Raw genomic sequence first — 24,211 nt, 5'->3', positions numbered from 1 at the left:
GGTGGATGGACAAAACAAAAGGAGTTAAAGAAAACAATGGTGAGAGTCAAAGTAGGACATCCTCATGTAGTGACATTGCATGAAACTTGGACAAGCAAAAGATGATAATATAATCACCTTTTAATGCAAGAAAGGTGAGGATACAAGGTGATCAGGGCCACATAAAATCGAGACCTGCAAAATGACACATCAGAGTTGAGGGAAATGTAGAAGGAAGGAGCAACAAAGGAAGAAGAACAAAACCTCAAAGGAAATGTGAAAGAAATCTGAGTGTACAGGGAAAGGAAGGTCCAAAGCACTAATGAGGGACTGAGGCAAAATGTTGGAGCTGTAATAAAAGAGGGACCTACTGAAAATGGGGAAATAGTATAAATGTGAATATGTAATGTTTGTTCCCTCAGCTTACAAAGTAATGGAGATTGTTAGAAGTAGAGAATCATCACGACTCTTGGAATTGTTGATTTGTGTATCTTTGACTGTGTGGGTGATTGACCCTGTCAAGTGGGCGGAGAACAAAATCAGAATGTTTCAATCAGTGATCCAAAAAAACAGTTTATTTACTAGGTTAAACTGCAGCAGGTCTTCTATGTGCTTCCAAGAAATCCAATGCTTGACCTGAGAAGTTATTTGCTTTTCGGACAAAGCCTGTGGGAATGTAACTTCACAAAATAATTGTAAATTGGATTTGAGTAGAATGAATGGTGTCTTCCTTAAAGCTTGAATTACAGCTGCCCTAAGATTAGTTTTATGTACAATTGTTTTCATTATCGTGCATTACATTTTAGTAAGGTGAAATAACTCAAATTGAAGTCTCCCCCTGCCAAACTTCATTATTCTCTTCTCCCCTTTCCTAAAGTTAGTGATTTCTTACTGCAATATCATTCTACAGCAGACAATTGCCATCCAGGTCCTCCCCTACATTGACTTTATTCATGCATGAGGCTTGACAGGGCATGGGCAGTCTGTTCAGCTGCAGAGAGCAACCTAGTCAAGACTGTTTCTGTCAGGAATGGGCAACTTGGCTAATTTTCCATTCCCTAAAATTCATTTGAAAGGAGCACTTGTGGTGCTGTGGGTAGCATCCCTGCCTTTGAGCTAGAAGCCCTGGGTTTGAATTCCACCCCAGGTGCTAACAGCGGGAGAGATTCCTGGTCAGCAATGCGATGGAAAGAAAGTTGGAATCTCTACCATCACTATCCATATCCAGACTATAACATGTGTGGAAAAGTGCCTCAGACTCCCTGAGTGATCACTGCCACCATAATTCAGTTGAAAGCCAATTGTAGCCACCACCCCACACGTGATCAGCTAACTCAGAATGACATGTAAACCTGAAGCCATAATCTGGGTAGCTCAGATACTCACTAGCTAAAGATGCTAGGCTAGTACTGCAGGGCTTTTAGTTTTATTAAATGAAAATACTTGACATCACGCTTTACCTCACAAAAACAGTGTCCATTATCAATGTTGTTGTGATATTTGAGATCCCAATATTAATTAAGTGACCAAGATAAGATTGTAAGTTCAAAGATCGTGTATTTGAAGGCAAATCTTTGTTCTCCTGTGTATGTGTAGTAGGCGCAGTAAGCAGTTAGGAAAGTATGTTAGCCTTTATTACAAAGGAAGTTAGAATGTAAGAATAAAGAAGCGTTACTGAAATTGTACAGGGCCTTGGTGAGACCACACCTGGAGTACTAAATTTTGGTCTTCTTATGTAAAGAGGGATATACTTGCTTTGGAGGGAGTGCAGTGAAGGTTTACTATACTTGTTCCTTGGATGAGGAGATTGTCCTATGAGGAGAGATTGAGTAGACTAGGCCCGTTTCCCTGAGAATTTAGAAGAATGAGAGCTAATCTTAAGGCTTGGTACGGTAGATGCTGGAAAGATGTTTCCCCTGGCTGTGATCTAGAACTAAGGGTCACCTTCTCAGAATAAGGAGTTGTCAATATAGGACTGAGATGAGGAGAAATTTCTTCAATCAGAGAGTTAGGGATCATTGGAATTCTCTACCCTAGGGAGCTGTGGATTCATAGTTGTTGAACATATTCAAGACAGAGAATGATAGATCTTTGGATACAAAGAAAATTAAGGGATATGGAGATAGTGCGGGGAGGTGGAGTCAAGATAGAAGATCAGCCATGATTGTATCGAATGTTGGAGTAGGCTCAAAGGGACAAATGGCCTACTCCTGTTCCTGTATGTTCTTATGCATGTCAGGTCAAAGCATCAAAAGTACTAATAGCATTAAAAACTATCTACTGTACAACCCTCCTCTTTCCCTTATTTATCTTTTCTTTCATTCTTTCTCTTATCCTTATCTATTCTCTGGACTTTCATTTCTCCTTTGCTGTTTTCCTCAGCTTGTTCTCACATTGCCATGGCCCATTGTTAATCTGTTCTCACCACATTAGTTTGTAATGAATACTATAAAGACTAGAAAGAAGGGAGAAGTAAAGAAGACTTATTAAAGCAGCCTGGTGAGGGAGCCACAATCCACCAGCTGTTTCCATTGGTAGGAACATAGGAACGGGAGTCATTTAGCCCTTCAGGCTAATTCAGTGAGATAATTCAATTAGATCATGACTGATCTTAACTCCATCTACCCGCTTTGGTTCTGTAACCCTTGTACCCCCAAAAATCTATCAATTTGTTTTGGAATTCTCAATTGGCCTAGCCTCAACAGGACATTAATGGAGAGAATTCCAGATTGCTACTACACTGTGTGTGAACATATCTTCCTGATGCCACTCCTGAATGAGCTCACTCTAATTTTAAGGTTATGCCCCCTTGTTCTGGACTCTCCCACCAGAGGAACTCGTTTCACCTATCCACTCTATCAAATCCTTTAATCATCTTGAATTCTTCAATTAGATCACCCCCTAATCTTCAATCCTCATGGGAATGCAAGCCTGATCTTTGCAACCTGCCCTTATTATTCTGGTGAATCTGGTGTGCGCTCCCTCCAAGGTATCCAAGTAGTTGGAGGGAGCTGGAAGTTCTGATAAAACACTTATGTTCACTTCCAATTACAATAAGCCAACCACCATCTCTACCTCTTGTCTATGTTTTCAGTGGACATGTGATCAGGAGGGAAAACCAAACACAGCAAAAGTATTGAAGACATCATCACCAATCACAAAGCCAAGGGGAATAAAAGAGTTAACTGCAGGATATGCTGTGTGTATTTAACCTCCTTTGAGAAAATGAAAGTATAAATGATTTACCAATCAGATTATTTTTCAAGTAAGTATTTGGTTACAGTTTACTGCATGCTGATTCCATAGTTCCATGTATTTTTGTTATGATTTGGGCTTATCTTGAACATGCTTTTCAGCAAAAGGTCAATTTCCCAGACAGCCAGTTTCCTTTAAACCAAAATCCGCACTCTTTTGTGCACCATGAGTGGAATAGCATGCCAGGTGACTAAACATTGCTCCTTACTTATTATATATCACACTAAAGACTACATGGGAGGATTGTTACATTGTGCTATGTGCCCCTATAGATGGTAACTAATACGCTGCAATTGGAACTGAAAACTAATAGAATTACTTGCAAGTGAAATTAATACACAGAAGGAGGAATACAGAATAAGCTACTGAAGATACAAATACTTACATAACAATAAAATTAGAATTAGTCTACAAGGGAGTAAAGTATCTTTGGAGCATTGTTGTTCTGAAATCTGTTAATCTGCAAGAGTATGTGAGAAAGCTGCTGTAAGCTCATAGACTTTCTGTTATGATGTTACTACTTAATGGGTAAGGTACTATTTCTGTCCATTGAAGAGGTCATAGGGTCAGCTTTTGAGGACCCACACCTAGCGTTTGTGGCACAAATAGAGTTAAATGATTTAGATCTAATTACCGTTACAGAAACCTGGTTACAAGGTGATCAAGGTTGGGAAATAAATATTCCAGGGTACACAATATTTCAGAAAGACAGACAGAATAGCAAAGGAGGTGGGCTAGCCATTTATTGTAAGGGATGACATAAGGACATGAGTGAGAAAGGATATGGCCTTTGAAGATCATTAAGTAGAATCGATATGAATGGAAATTAGGAATAGCAAGAGTCAAAACCACCGATAGGAGCTCTTTATAGGCCCTCTAACAGTAGTTATACCATTGGGCTAAGCATTAAACAATAAATTATTGGAGCGTCTTACAAAGGAAATGTAATAATTGTGGGGGACTTTAATCTTCATATATACTGGGACAATCAAATAGGCAAGAATGGTCTAGAAAATGAGCTTGTAGAATGTTTTTGTGGCAGTTTCATGGAACAGTGCATAGTGGAACCAACTAGGGATAAAGCTATCTTAGATTTAGTATTGTGTAATGAAGCAGGGTTAATTAATAATGTCATAGTAAAACATCCACTGTGAAATAGTGACCATAATACCATTCAATTCCATGTTAAGTTTGAAAGTGATATATTCCAATTGTAAACAAAAATCTTATCTATGTAATTGGCTTTGTTTAAGGTTATGAGGGGAGAACTGGCTAAGGTTAATTGGGTGAATACACTAAAAGATAATGAAGTAAATGAACAGTGGGAAACATTTAAAGAAACTATTCAAAATGGTCAACAATAATACATTCCACTGAAGAACAAAAACTCAGCAAGAAGGACTCATCCGTGGCTCACTCAGGAAGTTAAGGATAGCATTAGATTATAAGAAGAGGCTTACAATGTTGCAAAAAAACAGTAGCAATTCTGAGGATTTCAAGTGTTTTAGAAACCAATAGAGAGCCATCAAAAAGTTGATAAAAAGGGAAAAATTGGAATATGAGAGTTAAGTGGCCAGAAATATAAAACAGGTTGTAAGAGCTTTTATAAGTATAGGAAAAGGAAGAGAGTAGCTAAAGTAAACCCTTTGTCCCTTTGAGGCAGAGAAATTATTATGGGAATAAAGAAATGGCGGAGGCATTGAACAAATATTACAAATATTAAGGGACAAAAATCTGACAAATCCCTGGGATCTGATGGCCTACATCCTAGGTTCTAAAAGAGATAGCCGCAGAGATAGTGGATGTGCTCACTGTGATTTTTCAAAATTCCTTCGATTCCAGAACGGTCCCACTAGATTGGAAGTTGGCAAATGTTACACTGCTTTTCAAGAAAGGAAGGAAAGAGAAAAAAGTGAATGATAGGCCAGTTAGTCTAATACAAGTTGTTGGGAAAATGCTGGAATCTATTATTAATGCAGTCTTAACAATTCACATAGAAAAGCATAGTATGATTAGAACTAGTACTTGGTTTTACTAAAAGAAAATCCTGTTTGACAAATTTATTAGAGTTAATTGAGGATGTAACTAGTAGAATAGATGGAGTATACCTGGATTTTCAAAAGGCATTTGATAAGGTGCCATATGAAAGGCTAATAGGTAAGATAAGGGCTCATGGAGTTGGGGTAATATATTAGCATTGACAGAGAATTGGTTAACAGATAGAAAACAGAGAGTGGGCATAAATGGGGCTTTTTCAAGTTGGCCGGCAGTGAATAGCGGAGTGCCCTAAGGATCAGTGCTGGGGCCTGAGTTGTTTGCAATCTATATTAATGACTTAGATAAAGAGACAGGAAGTAATGTATCTAAGTTTGCCGATGATACCAAACTAGTTGGAAAGGTATGCTGTGGGGATGACAGAGGGAGGCTGCAAAGAGATATAGACAGGTTAGGTGAATGAGATGGAGTATAGTGTAGGGAAGTTATTCACTTTGGTCATAAGAATAAAAAAGCAGAATTTTTTTTAAGTTGTGAAACTTGTAAGTGTTGATGCCCAAAGAGACTTTGGTGTGCTTGTACAAGGAACGCAGAAAGTTAGCAAGTAGGTACAGCAAGCAATTAGGAATGCAAATGGCACATTGGCCTATGTTGGAAGGGGATTGGAGGACAAGAATAAAGAAGCCTTGCTGCAATTGTACAAGGTTTTGGTGAATATTGTGTGCAGTTTTGGTCTCCACATTTAAGGAAGGATATACTTGCATTGGAGGCGGGACAATGAAGGTTCACTAATTTGGTCTCTGGGATGAGGATGTTGTCCTATGATGAAAGGCTGAGTAAATTGCGTTTATATTTTCTGTAGTTTAGAAGAGTAAGAGGTGAGCTCTTTGGAACCTACAAAATTCTGAAGGGGCTTGATACTAGACATTGAGAGATTGTTTCCATTGGTTAGGGAATTTAAAACACGGGGGCAGAGGCTCAGGATAAGGGGCCAATCATTTAGGACTGAGATGCGGAGAAATAACTTCACTCAAAGGGTTGTGAATCTTTGGAATTCTCTATCCCAGAGGGTTATGGATGCTCCATAATTGAATACAAGGGTGAGATAGATAGAACTTTGGTCTCTCAGGAAATTAAAGGATATGGGGAGCGGGTGGAAAAATGGATTTGAAGCCCAAGATCAGCCATGATCATATTGAATGGTGAAGCAGCTTTGACAGGCCATGTGATTTACTCCTGTTCCTGTTTCTTTCTTCTTTTCTTATGAGGTAAATGGAGTGGTAGCAGCTTAACCATGGAGTTTCATCACCTCTGGTCCCATTTACACTAGTGATCTGGATATCGTCATCCTGGGAGGGGTCCTCACATGGGCGGTTGGAGTGCCTGTCTGTTTCAGGTGGAAGGCTACATCTGGCAGGTGATTCGGGTCCTATGACATACAAAGCATCGTGCTTGCAATCATGAGGTACATATTGATACAACGTGCACAATGCATGCTCTGCACATTTGTACCAGATGTTAAGCAGACTAACCAATGATTCACTGAAGGCTGCTCAGGAAATGATGCTGGACACATATATTTTTTGGTGGAGCCAGAAGAAGCAGGATTGCTGCTGCTTTCTGGTTTCGTGTAAATCAGCCCCAGACCTCAAATTGTCTCAGACTTCATGGAGGTAGCACCAGGCTAGTGACAGACATGCTCCTCCCATTGCTGCCTGTTGTTGCCTCCAGTTAATGTCCTTTCCAGAAAATTAACCAACCTGAGCTGAAAGCATTGAGGGAAGTTTCTACTACACCAGTATATGCCAGATAAAAAGGCCTCTGAATATGGATCTGCCAATGAAATTGAGCACTAAGGCAGAATGGACTATAATACTAAGAAAGGACTTGATCAGCAGATGATCACACCTTGTTCAGGCCTCACGTCTCTATTGAGGCTTAGCTGAGTGCCCTTTACCTTGGACAAAGCTTCTGCATCTTGGCTCATCTACAGATCAAACAACATAGTGACTGACGCTCTAACCTCCTTTATATAGTTTAGTAAGGAGACAACATTCACCTTAGCTCAAGAGGGCTCTTTTTACAAAAGTGCGCTCCTGGTGGGGAGCCTTGTCTGATGAGTGCACATATCTGGAGAGTATGGGTGCCCTGTTCAGGATGTCCTGGAGAATTTAGAGGGTCAAAAACAGTTTTCCAACATGCTTTCCTGGTGTGCAAAGCTTTCCATTGGAAGAGTAGATTCATTAAATCAATGTTCACAGGTATTTCTAAAGCACATTTAACCCATTTATCTGTAGTTAATACATTTACAAAATACAAACAGCTTTCCATATTTGTCATGTGCTCTCCCCATGGGACAAATCTATTTGTTATAATTTACCAGAATACATTAGTCAAAACATTTAGTGAGGGTTTAGGATACACTAGTCTCAAACTATCTGCAATATTCCAGACTGAATTGATAAGATACACTGAGTACAATCATACTCTCCATTTAAACAGCCACACAACATGAATAAAATCTTTTATTCCATTATTACAAACAGTATCAGTAATATTTCATGACAATCAATATTATCTGGCCCATGTATATTTTACTTATTGATATTGATGGTAATAGGTCATTAACAATTTAAACTGCCCTTGGCGCTACTCAAATTTCTTCAACAAAGTAGCAATTTAATTTGAACTTTGTTCCAGGGATGTTTACAATTTCCCTATAATGACACTATGACTAAAACAGCACCCCCCCCCCCCCCCACTGCTACACCACCGCACCAACATGGTGTGTGGCACATTCGTGTAACACTTACTCCTAGCTCCACTTGGACTAGTGCACTCACAGCAGCACACAACCATATTTACACAAACCTACTTGTACACATTGACTCAAAATGACATGGTTACAAGGTTGCACTAACTCACATTGCCACGGGCAAACATGCTAGCGCATTTAAGTCACACTCTCTTCAGTTTCCTGCTGATAAAACTTATGTTTATGCTCTCTGGCAACAACTTAAGGCTAAACCAGACTGTTCACAGCTTGGGTGTCATATTTGACTCCAAGATGAGTTTCCGACCATATATTCGCACCATCACAAAGACCACCTATTGGCCTCTCCAGGACATTGCTCAGCTCTGCTCCTGCCTCAGCTCATCTGCTAAAACCTTCATCCATACCTTTGTTACCTCTAGATTTGATTATTCCAAAGCACTCCTGGCTGGGCTCACACATTCTACCTCTGTAAACTTGAGATCATCAAAAACTCTACTGCTGCTATCCTTACAATAAGTCCCATTTACCCATCATTCCTGTGCTCAGTGACTTACACTGGTTCCCATTTAAGCAAGGCTTTGATTTTAAAATTCTCCTCCTTATTTGCAAATTCCTCTATCATCTCTCCCTGTCTCTGTAATCTCTTCCAGCCCCACAACCCTCAGAGATATCTGCATTCCTTTAATTCTAGCCTCTTCAGCACCATGATTTTAATTGCTCCACCATTAGAAGCTATGCCTTCAGCTGCCAGGGCCCTAAGCTCTGGAATTTCCCCCCTAAATCTCTTGACCTCTACCTCTCTTTCCGCCTTTAAGATGTTCTTTAAAACTTACCTCTTTGACTAAGGTGTTGGTCATCTATCCTAATAGCATCTTTTGTGGCTCGGTGTCAGATTTTGCTTTATAATACTCCTGTGAAACACCTTGGAACATTTCATTATGTTAAAGGTGGTATATAAATACAAGTTGTTGTTGCTTATTTAGATTTATATAACACCTTTCGCAACCTCAGGATGTCCCAAAGGGCTTTACAACCAATTACTTATTTTTGAAGTGTAGTCATACTGTGATGTAGGAAACACACGAATACAACGTGTTATATGTGTATTCACACAGAAACATTCACCAGTATAGAGGTATAATCATTAACACACATTCTCAAAACACACATTTGCACAGGTATGCAATTATAAACCTTTTGGACTCAAATAATGAACTTAAGTTGTTTTGTTTCCTTTTTGCACTGCTCTAATCTCAAGGATGTTTACATGCAGTGTATCTGTACTTGGCTCCTGCGATCATCATAACAAGCGCTCATCGAGTTTCCCTGAAGTATTGGCGTTGCCAAATTGTGGCAAAGATTTTATTACCTGCAAAGGAACAAAAGAAATCCCTGTTTGGAGGTGCAGCTGGTGAACTGTAATGAACTGCTACAGGCATTAATCACTGCTGCTATTGCTCAACCCCACACCTCCAAAGCACTGTGCTATGATGTTCTGCCTGGCTCGTCACCTCTTCTCACCCATCTCATGATTTCCTTCAACCTTCTGCTGCTCTTTCCCCACTCACCGTCCCTCTGCCAATCCCATTTTGGCTTTCAATGCCAGATTATGTTAACTTTTACCTCTGAGAGCAGCCTTGTCCTGGCCCTTTGTTGGCTGGAATAGTGATGCTAAGAAGTGCCAGACCAGAGATTTTTCTAATACTTTGAAGGAAGAGTGAATAATTTGTGTTCAGCATCATGCAGAATTTCACCCCTGAGGAGTGGGATACTTCACCCACTTTTCTTATGAAGTTTTAGCGTCAAACACAGTCAGATTTGGAATAGTAGGCCTATATGTACATATTGGGAGGACTTTTGTTCTGTAGTTGAATGCTCATGAAGAACTGGGTGGTCAGGGTCACTCAGCTCCAGACCTAATTATAACCTGGGTCCAAACATGGACAAAAGAGCTGAACTCCAGAGGTGAGATGACATCAAGGCAGCTTTTGACTGAGTGTGGCATCAAGGATCCCAGCAAAATTAAAGTTAATGGGCATCAATTAAATCTCTCCACCAGTTGGAATCATACCCAGCACTAAGGAAGATGGTTGTGCTTTTTGGAGGCGAATTATTCCAGCACAGGACATCACTGCAGGAGTTCCTCAAAGTGAAGGGTAGTTTTCTAGGTGTGACTATTTTCAGCTGCTTCATCAATGACCTTCCTTTCAACATAATGTCAGAAGTGGGAATGTCTGCTAATAATTAAACAGTGTTCAGTAACATTTGGAACTCCTCAGACACTGAAGCAGTCCATGTTTAACTGCAGCAAGACCTGGTCAACATTCAGGCTTGGGCTGATAAGTGGCAGTTAACATTTGCACCACACGAGTGCTAGGCAATGACCATCTCTAACAAGAGAAGGTCCAACCATACCCCCTTCAAATTCAAAGAGGCATTACTGTCACTGAATCCCCACCATCAACATTGTGGGGGTCAACATTGACCAGAGACATAACTGGGCCAGCTAAATAAATACTGTGGCTACAAGAGCAGGCCAGAGATTGGGAAATCAGCAGCAAGTAACTCACCTCTTGACTTGCTAGAGTCTGTCCATCATTTACAAGGCACAAATCAGGAACGTAATGGAATAATCTCCACTTGCCGGATGAGTGCAGCTCCAGCAACACTCGAGCTTGACATCATCCTAGACAAAGCAACCAATTAATTGGCACCCCATCCACCACCTTCAACATTCACTCCCTCCACCACTGATGCACATTGGCAGCAGTGTGTACCATCTACAAGATGCACTGCAGCAACTCACCAAGCCCCTTTGGATAGCACCTTCCAAACCTGCAATCTTTACCACCTAGAAACACATGGACAGCAGACACATGGGAACACCACCACCTGCAAGTTCTCCTCCTGGTCAGACACCATCCTGACTTGGAAATATATTGCCATTCCTTCACTGTTGCTGGGTCAATGTCCTGGAATCCATCTCTAACAGCACTGTAGATGTACCTACCCCACAAGGACTGCAGCAGTTCAAGAAGGTGGCTCACTACCACCTACTCAAGTTCAATCAAGGGCTGGGGAATAAATGCTGACTTTGCCATTGATGACCCATCTTAAGAATGAATAAAAAGATTCAAAATCATTTCACACATTCACCTTATAGCAGATAGGTAAAGGGGACTTTTACTCCATTAACCTGGGCTGGTTTACAGCATATGCACCAGAAATGAAAGGCAAATAAAAAATACGAGCATGGGAAGTTCCATTTTGGAAGAGGCTCATTGTGTTCAATTTTGGTTACAGTAAAATGGTGCAAGGTGTTAAAAGAGAATCCTTTATGTTGCATTCTAACTAATTCTAACAAGGATTATTGATTAAACGTATTGTTCTGTACTGTCAGCAATTATTTACTTTGCATATATTTGTGGCCTTGCTCTCAAAATATGGAAAGCACAGTAAACATGAAATCCATAAACTGTTCCCCTACATCAGACATTGTCCATGAGACTCAACACAAGAGAATAATTGGCCCTGCATGAGAAGGCAAATTATGACTGTGAATATGCCAAAAGGTTAGAATGCACATCATCAGCAACACCAAGAGCCAGTCACATGCCACTTACACAGCATTGAAAACACAGTGTGGTAGAACCTTGACTGTTACCCATGCCAGTACTTTGCATTTTTAATGTCTCTTCCTTAGACAGTAATGAGTTTCGATGGGTGTCTGCATTATAAGAAATGTCTCACTCTTCACCACCACCCCCCCCCACCCCCCCCCCCCCCCCCCCCACAACCCCCCCCACCTCCCCTCCCATGTCGTAGAGTGTTGAATACTGTTCGGTAGGTCTTAAGGAAGTCTTCTTCATCTTAACTGTGTGTGTCTATTAACTACAAAAACTATGTACATATATACAGTTAAGGTTTTAAGCTAGGAGCTTTCTCCATGCTTGCTTCTGCACCAGGCTCTGTCCAACACTAGAGTGACCCCTAAGTGTGGGTCATGTGTTCTCTTACATCATTGTGTGGGCAGTACAGTACTCAGTCCCATTTTAACCCTATATGTGACAGACTCTTATACTACACCTCCCCCCAAAGTCTTTACCCAATGTGTTTAAAGTTATTCTAGTTTACCCCATGTATTGACATCATTATTACTACCCCACCTCTCCCCTTCAAGTCTCTGAGTTCATAGGTTCAGGTTGTCTTATCTATAAGGCCTTATCTCATTTGCATGACTGTCAGAGGAGTGGTAGGCTCTGTTGCAGGTAAACTCTATTGATTTGGAAGTTGTTCTGGCACCTGGATATCTTTTCATGTTCCTTTTCCATTCCTTGGTACTGAACCACTCTTTGTCGATTCTGGAATAGGTAGTTGTTGTTTTATCTTGTTTTTCTGGGGTGGATGAACACTGTGCTCCCTCCCATAGCATTTTTCCCTCTTCTTTTGTTGTGCAACTCACTGTGATAAATATGAAAGTTCATGTTGAAACATGGAACCTTCATTCCCACTTATTTCACAATTTTAGCCAAATTTTTGATGACTTTCTTCTTTTCCAATTGTCTTTGGAGCTTATGAATCTTTTTATTCAGCTCAGCAACAACTCTGGTAAGTTAAGCTATTTTTGTTTCAGAGTTATCCGTAGGTCTCTTGTATAAGTTTAACAACTTTGCCTGGGCATTCAGTTCTTTTTGGAATCTTTCTTCCATGGTCTCGGACTGCTCATTAGACTCCTTCAGTTCATTCGTTAGTTCTTCAACCTGTTCCGTCGAATTCACCTTTTCTGCTTTTAAAGTCTGGATCTGCTCTCCCATGCTTCACATCTCATCCTTCATGTTGTTCAGATTGGATCGAAGTTCAAGAAGTTCATCAGCCTTGGTTGTTAATTCTGCTTTTGAGCAACTGTTCTGATTCACCAACAATTCCTTGTCCTCTTCACAGCATTTTACACAATACTTACTAGCGACTTCTGATGCTTGAAGTTCAGAAGGTTTTAATTGAGGATCCATTTTTTGTTGTATTTGTTTCTACAAGTTCATCATTTAAGCATTTCAAGTCCTCTTTCCAGTGTCCAACTTCCAATGAGTGACACACCAGTGTTCTCATTAGTTCTCGTTTTTCCTTATCAAACGCATCTTTCGTACATGAAAGTTAATTCTCTACATTATTATGACACAGCCGATGGTAAAGGCTGAGTTGTTCAAATCCCAGAAGGAAACTTGAAACAACTGTCATAACCCATTTTTTCAATTTGTATGTTTCGAGATGCAGGCTTTGAATTCAGTAGTAATAACACCACCGAGTCTCATGAGGTTTTTTTTATAAAACTAAATTAAACATTTATTAATACAAGAAAGATTGTAAACATATACATACATTTTAAAAATTACTATTTTAATAACTACAAAAATCCCCTAATTAATCTGACTCTCAATTACACCCCCGTTAAGGCAACAGTAAAACTCATAAATTTAAAGCAACACCTGGCAGAGCACACCCTGGACAGTCGCTTTCAAAATGAGTTTCTTTCAGTTCTGGGCCTTTGCACGCAGACTTGAGATTAACAGGCTGGCATCTTCTCACACTTGTTGGACCTTAAAATGCCTCTAGCTTACACACAATCTCCTTTTTCCTTTATACATATCTTTTTCTTTGAATGTAAATTTTCCATTGTATCACTAGGCTTTTAACTTTACCTCTTCTAACAATAACATCCTTTCATCCCATCAATTTTATTAATAAGCTGAAAAAAAGAAACACATTGTTTGGTGTCTTCTAGCTGGGTGTAAGATTTCACTTGCAGTCTTGAATGGTTTCTTTTAGCAAATACAAATTTACACTTTACCTTCTACCCTCCTTATGTTTATCTAATTAACACCTCAAAGCTACCATACACCAAAGCACCCAGACTAGCTGGCTTTAATCCAATTAAGACACACACAAACACACATAGACACAGACCCCACTAGAATGCTATTTAAAAATAATTTCCAATAACATTATATCTTCTTAACAACATTGATTGGTTTTCCTCGGCAGAATATAGTTCCTCTGTGCTTTTGTTCAAGTTCACGTTCTATAATTGTGCCTCTGCTAATTGTTTTTGAGTCTCCTCATGCTCTTCTGTGAGAAATTCTACTTTCTCTTACCATTCTAGGCTCTTGATTTTCATCTCTTCATATGTCTCCTTGGAAATGTAATGTTTTTTTCCAAGTTTTCTTCCAATTGTCCAACCATTTCCTCCAGCTCTGCAGTCTCTTTCTTGTACCTCTGAGACACCTCAAAATTTTGTTTGTTCAGATCTTGAACAGTTTGGTTCATTGATAACTTTGGTGTCTCATGAATTTCCAAGGGTATATGCTCAGCTTAAATCTTGAGTTTCAAATATTCTAATTCAGTTCTTGTACAAACCTTAATTCATTTTCCTTTTGCAGAGTTTGTTTATTTTGGGTTTCATCAGATAGCTTTCCTTCATTGGCAGGCAACTGCTTGTTCTGCACTGTTACCTGCTGTTGCAGTTCAGATAATGTGTCAGGATTTCCAAAAATGTATATTTTTGAGACTTCTGGAAAGTTCCTTAACTCTCAGGTGCCCTCGTGTGGTTTACTCGAGTATTGTCTTTTACCTTTTGACACTTTACTCGGGGTTTTCTGTGCCTCTTTTTAAGCTCCGTGTGCTCCACAACTTGAAGATTAAAATATCTGTCAATAGCTTTTAGTATTTCATCAAAGCTGGTTACGGATTCATCAATGCAATGCATTAGGATTGCTTCATCAGAAAGTTCACCAAACCATGTATAAAAAAGTATTAATCTGGACTTTTTATGACTTTCTACTTAAACCTGATGTACTTGGGTAATTTAAAAATTCTCTTACCCAGGGCAGCCAATTTTCCGTCAGGTTCAGCCCTTGGATGAGTCCAATCTGATCTGGTAAGTTGGATTTTTGATCCATGGTTAAAAATTTTAAAGTGGTATGTTCAACTTTAAGAAGTTTCTGAATTCAACGTGGTGCTGCCAATCGTTTGAAGACAGGATTTCCGACAGTTGGCAGTTTTGGTGGCCTCTCGCTGCAATGGTGCTTGTGTTCAGCCTTGAAAAAAAATTTAAACAATACCTGCTTGGATTGACTAGCTGCAGACTTTTTCATTTCAGCGCTGTGCTTTAGGGCTGTGAAAGTGTCAAATTCTGTCTCTGCTGGTCTTTAAAGCTGATTCTTTAGTTGCGATTCTTCCGAATTACTAATATACTTTTGTCCTTTTCAGAGCGAGATTGGATGCCATGCGTTCAGGTGCTGACTCGGGAATCTGGTTTTCCCTATGGAGTTTTTAAATGGCTATTTCTTACCACTGAACTATTTAAAAGTTTCCCAGGACTTGCTCTATCCTGGAATTTAAAAGTTTTGGCTCACGCCTTCTTGGTCTGCTGACTCTGCACTCTAGGAATTGAAGCTGGACTTCCAAGAGTCATATGGAGTCTTCTGCTGCAGTGAGGAAGTTTTAATTTTTTACTATCAGCTTCCAAGCCTTTCTTTGGCACTTTCCCCTGGTGATTTTCCTCTGTGCACCTGCTTCTCAAGTTTTCATTCAGGTCAGAATGCTTCTTCGCATTTTTCTTGAGCCTTGCGGGATTTTAGTTTTTCTCTGCATTTTTTGTGAGGTTTTAGGTTTTCCATTTGCTGCCACCATGTTGTAGGGTGTTGGATACCATTCAGTAGGTCTTAATGAAGTCTTCGTGTTCTTAAGTAGGTTAACTGCATGTATTTATTATCTACAAGATCTATGTACATATATACAGCAAAGTTCACTGTCTCCATGCTGCTTGTGCACATGGTTCTGCCCAACACTAGACTGACCCCTAGGCACAAGCCACATGTTCTCTTGTATCAGTGTGTGGATGGCACTGTACTCAATCCCACGTTAACCCTATATGTGCCACACCCTTATACTACACCCTGAGGGTGATTTGTTGGTTTCTCACCTTTACTTTGGAATGTGGCCTTGCATTTTTAAGCAGTTTGCTCTATCTCAGTTCAAATTTGCAAAATTTCCAGTCAACTGAAAGTTTAAAGATTATATTTTCAAAAATAAAGGGGCGTAGCCTTGTAACAATAGTATAAAATGTCTTGGTTTCAGTGACTATCGTGGAGATACATCCATTGCCATTCCTCAGTTGACTAAGATTTCCTATTTACTGCTTGGTTACTTTTTCCTTTTGTTATCTCGCTATTGCTCTAAACCTTCTGATCCAACCCATAAAATTTCTCTCTGATCACGTTTGCTACACAGCCACCACAATAGCCCCTCAGTTATCCTATTATGTCCTCCTCATTAAAACAAACCACACATTAAATACTCTAACATTTGAGAATTGAGAGAAAAAAATACAGTTACCCATCTCTCAATTATTTCAACAACCTTCCCTCGCATTGTGTGATTGAAACTTTGAACATCCCTTTATGTATACCATCCTAAATACTTCAGGGTCAATCTCAAACTTCCAGACCCCCTGTCTATTCCAACTACTCTCAACTTCCAGGTCCAATTTCCACTTCCACTTCACCTGCCTGGGGCCTCTATTTGCTTTGTAACCATTCCAGCCACTCTCAGTGTTCCATCATCTTTACTTGCAGAGCTCAATCTGTCTGTTCACTGTACCAGGCATCTCTGGTCACCTGGACCCACTACTTTTCCTCCATTCACAATACCAGGATCTAAATTTGTTTTGTATTCTAGCCCAACCACTACTGCAAAAGCAACATGCTACAGATGGAAATCTGAAATAAAAATGGATACGCAACAGGTCAGGCAGCATCTGTGGAGAGAGAGAGACAAAGTTACATTTCAGTTTGAAGACCATAAGAACCATTACTGTGCGGCTTATACGTTCTTTTCAAGATGGTTTAATTTATATGTCACGGTGCAGATGAACACCAACCTGAATGAGCTGAAATGTTAGAGGGCTGAGCTCAATGGACTTATCCAACTACATTGTAGATCCATGACCATGTGGTTTTTATATATGCTCACATGAAGCTATTAATGTATATAATATTATTGGAAAATATTTTTCTTTTAAAATAGAGGTTTAGTTTGTGGGTGTGTCTTAATTGGATTAAAGTCAGCTAGTCTGGGTGCTTTGATGTGTACTAGTTTTGAGATGTAAGAGAGGTAGAGTGCATTTGCATTTTTTGAATAGAGCATTTAAGAAGTGGAGTGAAATCTGGCACCTAGCTAGCAGAGACCAAGCAATATGTTTATATTACCAATAAAATAGGTGCTATGAAAGTGTTAGAAGAGGTGGAGTTCAAAGAGGCTGGTGATACAATGAGAATTTATATTCAATGAGATGTGCTAGATATAACTGATAGCAGTTTTGTATATGCAGGGCAGAGGCAATGAAAGATCAAAACAGCTTTAAGCCTACAATTGTCTTCACAGGAACCAAAGTGAAAAGAACCTCATTTTGAATTCATCAGGTGAAAATGCTTTGTTTGGTATCTAGTTAAGTCTATGGGTTGCAGTTGCCTTAATGGAGATTAGTTTGGGAATTTGTTAAAAGTGATGATAAGAGTAATTTGTAGCCATCTGTATACATTTAACTTGTGCAAATTAATAAAATGTTTCATTTAGTTTAATATAAAACTTCTCGAGAGCTGGTGGTCTTATTCCTGAATTTAGAGTTGCATCTCAAACATACCACTTAAAAATACAGGTTATGACAGTTGTTTAAAGTTTCCTTCTGGGATTTTAAATTAAGTCAGCTTTACCAGCTGCAGGGTCACAATATATGTGAATGGAGTGTTGTGATGTATTGCCAGGATGATGAAATCTAAACCAAAGAATACTATACTGCCCCAGTACAACACCTTGGTTAGGCCTCATTTAGAATGCAGTTTCCAGATTTGTTCCTCTCACATGGTGAAGTTCTGGATAAGGTTCAGAGAATGGTCACTAGATTGATAGAGTTTAAAGGCTCTCAGTCATCTCTACAGCTTAGGAAATGAGGTTCTTTACTCCAAAAAAAAAACACAGGCTTTGGGGAGAGTTGACTATGGCATTTAAAATAATGGAAGAATTACTTGTTCTATGTGGATAGGCTATTGAAGCTCACTAGGTTAGGGAGAAACAGGGGAATATGAATATCACTCCTGCAATAATAGAACCAAGCTAGATGTTTACTTTTGCAGAGAAACATTGAATTCTGGAACAAGTCACTGAAAATGTGCAGTGAGAACAGATTCACTGCAAGGTTTCAGAAGAGAATTGGCCCGCACCAGAACTGGCATGTAGTGCAGGAAGCGGATCAATGATCTGCTGCACTCCGCCATGGTAAGTGGCACCAACCACTCACTCCAAAGTGACATTCATAAGGGCATCAGACTGTGCAAGTGTGTGAGTGCACAGGGATATCTGACAGGAGTTTGAGTGGCAGGACTCAGCAGCAGATGGGACATGTGCACTGAATGTGTGCCAGCCACTTCCTGCTCTCAAAGTTCTAACAGCTGCAGGACATCTTGCTTGTTAATCACCTACTGGCAAGGGTTCAGGAGCTGCCATCGCCAAGCAAGCTCCTAAACTGCTCATGCACCCATTGGGATGACAATCAATTCTGTCCGTCTACAGGACAAAAACACTCACAGCATATGGGAGCAGGCCCAGACCAGTGGCAGACTGCCCGATATTCGAATCCTCATGCCTGAGTAGAAGGCTGCAGAATTAGCTGGGGAGAACCCAGATCATGTCTACGCCAAAGGTGAGACAGGACTCTTCCAGATAGCCATGAGGGTGCCTCCAGTCTGCAGTTGTCAAATGCGCCAGCTGAGAGAGACATGGAACTGGCAGGAAGTGCAGGAAGAGGATGAACAATCTGTTGCACACCACCAGGGTAAGTAGCACCATCTACTCACTGCAAAGTAACACTTGTAAGGGTATCAGGCAGCGTAATTATGCGAGTGCATAGGGATGTCACACAGGAGTTTGGGTGGCAGGACTCAGCAGCAGATAGAGCCTGTGCACTGCTTTGGGCACCCACTAAATCTTTCTCTTCTCTACTCCAGGTACCAGACTGAAAGGAAGGGGAAGGAAAAGAAGGCAGCTGACCCAAAGCTCCAGCTCCACCTCCACCACCACCTCTGAGGATGCACTGTCATGGCATTCCTCTGCACCCTCCACCAGTGCAGATACACTCACCTCGGTTGCTGCATGTTCTAGAGTAGACTCAGGGTCACAATCTGGTGGGCACATCACTGACACGGATCCACAGCTGACAGAAGAAGTACAGCCAAGGCCTCTGACACTCGGACACTCTGGCTGCTGGAGACCAGGCCCCTATTCAGTCCCATGCAGATGACGAGCTTCTGGACTCAGCCATAAGAGACCTGTTGAAGATACAGAGACAAGCAGAAGAACATCAGGCAGGGATGCCAGAGGCCACGTGCAGACTGGACCAGAGGCTGAAGGAAAACGTCCACGTTCTGTCTGCTGTCATGGATCTGTCATATGAATACTTGGCTGCCTCCATGGAAAAGGCGCTGGCTGCCTTGGAGACCCAGGTCCAGTAGCTGCCGGATATGTGCTCGGACCCGCACTCCATCCCTCTAGCCATGGGTGCAGTGCAGCAACGGCTAGGTGAGAGGGAGACAGGGCACCTCGAGCTCCCTCCAGATGTTCCATCTCCTCAAGGAGTCAGGGAGGTGCACCAGCCTGGCACCCCGGGGGCTTCATCCCAGGACACTGCTGTTCTCCCAATTCCCCCATTCTCTCCAATAGGTTCGGCAAGCAGGGTGAATCTGCACCTGTGCAGGAAACCCTGAGCAGGCCGGGGCCCTTGAGACCTCAGGCCACCAGCTAAAGTCATCACAGTCAACAGGAAATAGCAGTCAGCAGACTGCCTCCACCTCAGCTGTGGATTTTGGGGCTATATCTAGACGTAGTAATAGGAAAAGAAAGATAAATAAGCTTTGAATGGACATAGGTGGCACTTGTGCCCAATCATTGTATAGACTTTTGGCACTTGTAAATATATATGTTCCATTGCACTGTTTGAAGTTTCCTGGATTCTCATCTTGCCACTAATGCATCAATGGTCACGGAATTTAAAAGCCTGGAACTTATCCCCATCAGAGTCTGATAATGTCCTCCTATAGGCTCACTTCTCTCACATTATCAACATTGTGATCACTGAATATTCCAACATGTGGATGGCTTAAGCACTGCCATCATTTGTGAGTATGCAGCCTGGGCACGCATCATTACTTGCAGCTCACCAGGTTCTGAGCTCTGAGATTGCTCTCAGGAGATGCAGCAAAGTCATTGCATTTCCTGGTGCTGTTGCCCTGATGTGAGATGTGAGGTGGATGCAGAGTCCTCAAGGGGATTTAACTGTATGAGTAACAAGAAGCTGTAGATGCAGTGTGAGGGTTAACAAATTGAAGCTCTCCAGTGTGGTCTGAACAATAGAAAACTGGAGGCTTCCCTAGATGTTGGAAAAGTGATGAGGTGTGCAGTTGTTCCCTGCTGTTCTTGTTCAAATGCAATACTTACCTAACATTCCGGTGAAGGCTGCAAGGAGGCAACAGGCAATTTGGCCTTGAATGCAAGGGGGATTGAGTGTAGGATTAAAGAGGTGTGTGTTTAGTCTACAGCCTTTGTGAGGCTTCACATAGAGAATTGTTTGCCCTTTTTGTCTCCTTATCAAAGGTTGCAATAGATCTCCCATGAAGAGATTGTAACCAAAGTGCACCGGAATCATTGAATGACCCGTGCATTATCCCATGAGGTGAGAGTGAGTAGAATGGGCCTGTGTGCAGAGGACTGTGAGGCTATTTATGTGAAGGATCAAGAGCTCTTACATGCAGAGTCCGTGCAAAAAAGATGTTTAACCTGGCTGGGCTGCCCAGAATGCCAAGCACAATCTCGCAGTGATACTAAGGCCATCTAGGACTAAGATTTGTATGGGTCTCTGCAATTGGAGGATCATGAGTGGTTGGTCCTCCACAATCCATAATTCAGTTGAGGCGCAGTCATTGATCAAACTCCAAAGTTATTTCCATACTTGTCGGGATGATAAGGATGTCAAGGGATATGGGGATTCTGAGGGCGATTGGCAATCAGGGACCAGTTATGAGAACCTCCCTGACCAAGGTGCATGGTGGAAAAATCTCGAGGGGCCAAATGGTCTCCTCATGCTGTTCTTTCCTGTGCACCCATGGGTCCACCTGAAAGAGCTCCCTGCAAGGTCTACTCCCCATTGGGAGCAAGTATGAAGGTGATAGGTGTGTATTTCTGCCGAAGTGAGAAATCATGTTGCTTTCAATATGTACGGGCTTTGTGAGGACATGAGAAAAACTCATAGGTGCCGAGGTCATGGGAGAACAGAGTGCTGTACAGGTTCTGATACGCACATTTTGTGCAAAGGGTCTGTATATCAGCATAGTTTGGCACATGCAAGGGATCACATCACCTGAAAGGATGATAATAAGTAGTACAATTTAATTCAGCAATCATAAATCAAGATACATGAGAGTAAACTATAATGTGGGTTACAAATAAGGAGCCATGACCTGCCAGGCAGCAGAGGATTGAAAACAAAATCATAAAGGCTTACTCTGTCTGGAATCTATTGGCCATTAGATTGCCAGGGGCCTGTACCTTTGCAATGGCCTCCTCATGTGCCTACGCAACATTCTGGCCCCTCACCATCGCCATCATCTTCCCTGTCGTCATTATCAGAAATGACATCCCGCTCCTCAATGTCTCCCTCTGCAAAGATGTTCCCCCATTATTGCACAAGTTTGCGCAGGGTGTATTGGACAACAATGATCCGGGACAGCCTCTGTGGGGATTATTGGAGTGTCCGACCTGAGTGATCCAAACATCTGAATCACATCTTTAGGAGGCTTATTGCGACCCTTGTGGAGGAGTGTGCAGCATTGTACCTCTCCAACAATGCTGTATGGACAGTGAACTGGCATCATCAGCCAGGTCTTCTGGGAGTATCTCTTGTCCCCAAGAAGCCAGCCCTGCAATCATCAAGGTCCTTCAAAAACTTATGGCACCTGGGAGTAGTTTGGAATGTAGGCATTGTGAGAGCACCCTGGGAACTGAGCACAAACCTGCTGGATTTGTCTTCTGTGATCACATATCAGCTGCAGCTGTTGATGAATGTGACTGGCTGATGCCAGCCAGCACTTATAGCCACAGTTATGTAGTTAATAGCGCCTTGCACTTGAGGAAAACCTGCAATTGCTTCAAAACTCAACGCTCTGTTTTGCCTGGCTCCCCTGATCCAAACAGAATTTGATGAATCAGTGCACTCTCCTGAACAGGGCATCTGTCACCTTGTTGGTGCACTTGTGTGTCATTGACTAGGAGATGCTGCACAGGTCTGCAGTGAAGCCCAGGAAGGAGCCACTGGCAAAGGAGTTGAGGGCCACAGTGCCCTGCAGTGCCACTAGTATGGAATTGCCCCCAAGTCCTTGCGGCTGCAGGTGGTGGAGAAGCTTGCAAATACAATCAGCCACATTCTGGGCCATCCTAAGGCGCCTCCAGCAGTGCCTTTCGCTCACCTACAGGTAGCTGCACCGCCTGCGATATATTCGAGGTCAGACCAATGCTCACCGTTGCGTTAACCCCTAGTCACCAGCATCCTGACCTTCTTGGGGCTCCGCTGCCTCTTGCTGCTCAGGCATTGTTCCTCCTGGCCCTGGACCAACCTGCACTGGTTTCGCCTCAGCTGGACCATAACCAGTAGAAAGGCAGGGTTGCTTGCATCATCTATGCCCGAGTAGATCTGTATATCGCTGTTCCTTCACTGTCGCTGGGTCAAAACCCTGGAACTCCCTCCCCAACAGCACAACTGCAGCAGTTCAAGAAGGCAGCTCATCACCACCTTCTTAAGGGCAATTAGGATGGGCAATAAATGCTGGCCCAGCCAGCAAAGCCCACATCCCATAAATGAATAAAAAAAAATCTGTGAACAAATTGCAGTGATCCATCTAGTCAGCATATTCTTTGTAGATTCACCTCCATCTTTGAGCCTTTAAGCCAATGCTAAGTCCTGTGCCTGGCATTCATCTAGACATGGCATCCCCACCCCATCCCTTCATGGTGAAAGACATCCTGGAGGATCGGAGATGAGTGTTCCTCCCATTCATACCTGAATGTGTGTGGTGACATTGTGCATTGACCAGTTTAATGACAGTCATGTTTAAGAACCCTCCCTTGGACACAATTCCACTTCCCTCCAATATCCTATATCCTCAAGACTCTATAAAGAGACCATTGCCTTAGCATCATAGAAAGACTTGCCACATACGCCCTTGTAAGCCATGACCATTTACCAGGGAGAATGAAGATTTGGAGTCGGGACTCTGCTGCCATCGACCATCTGTGGTCCTTGAAGGCATTCGCCTCCCTCTCTCCCTTCATCCCTGCCTCTGACAATTCAGCACACAATGAGTGTGCGCTCCTGCCCTTGATGGGTTCTTGCTGGAATACAACCCATTAGTCATGGAGCAATACTGGATTATTGGGCGTTGGAACCTTGAGAGCAGAACTCAGCTGAGCCTGGTTCTCCATGGAATGGACTATTAACTAATAGGGTGCCCCTTCACTTGAATAACCCAAGCATTAACTCCTCCCCCCTGAAAAAGACGCCCCCTATATTAAATATTTGAGAGATTTTACGAACTGCACAACAACTTTGGGAACTTCAGCATGGTGCATGTGAGGTTTGTCAGCGTGTCAAGAACCATCTACCCTACCGATGATTTTTCTCACAGCAGTGTCCTGGAGATTGATCTACAATTCCTGGAAACTCCAGGTCAATCCTGGAGGTTTGGCAACCTTAAACCTACCAATAATTTGAATAGGCTGAAAGCACATGAACAATTCTGCACAGGGTCCTTGGCCTATAGTGCATGTAGGTTGCGAGAGTGAAATCTGGTGAAGCAACAGCTGTATAAGAGCTACAAGTCACCATTAAAGGGGAATGTGTGGTGGTGACAGAAAAACCAAGTCTCAAGTTCACATGTGGCCCAGCTCTACTTTTAATGCTGATGGGTTGGAGGCCCTGCTGGAGGAGTTGCACCAAAGGAGAATATGTAACTGCGGCTGATGGTTACCACCCAGTGAATGTTCACGCAGCATCTCCATGGAGGGAGTCACCAATGGTCTAGACAATGCCATCCAGTCTCCCTTGTGTGG

At 41.9% G+C, this 24,211-nt stretch overlaps 1 long non-coding RNA gene across 1 annotated transcript; it reads left to right on the top strand.

Annotated features, from left to right (window-relative positions):
• Positions 1-3,076: 3,076 nt before the first annotated feature.
• On the top strand, positions 3,077-15,473 carry LOC121280389. The gene is made up of 3 exons (XR_005943606.1): positions 3,077-3,244; positions 6,498-6,694; positions 15,269-15,473. It is a non-coding gene; the product is annotated as an uncharacterized LOC121280389 (long non-coding RNA).
• Positions 15,474-24,211: the final 8,738 nt, after the last annotated feature.

The sequence above is a fragment of the Carcharodon carcharias genome, chromosome 7, assembly GCF_017639515.1.
Source record: "Carcharodon carcharias isolate sCarCar2 chromosome 7, sCarCar2.pri, whole genome shotgun sequence".
In the NCBI taxonomy this organism is placed as follows: domain Eukaryota; kingdom Metazoa; phylum Chordata; class Chondrichthyes; order Lamniformes; family Lamnidae; genus Carcharodon; species Carcharodon carcharias.
The sequence above is the reverse complement of the archived record's forward strand: the minus strand, read 5'-3'. Positions and strand labels throughout refer to the sequence as shown.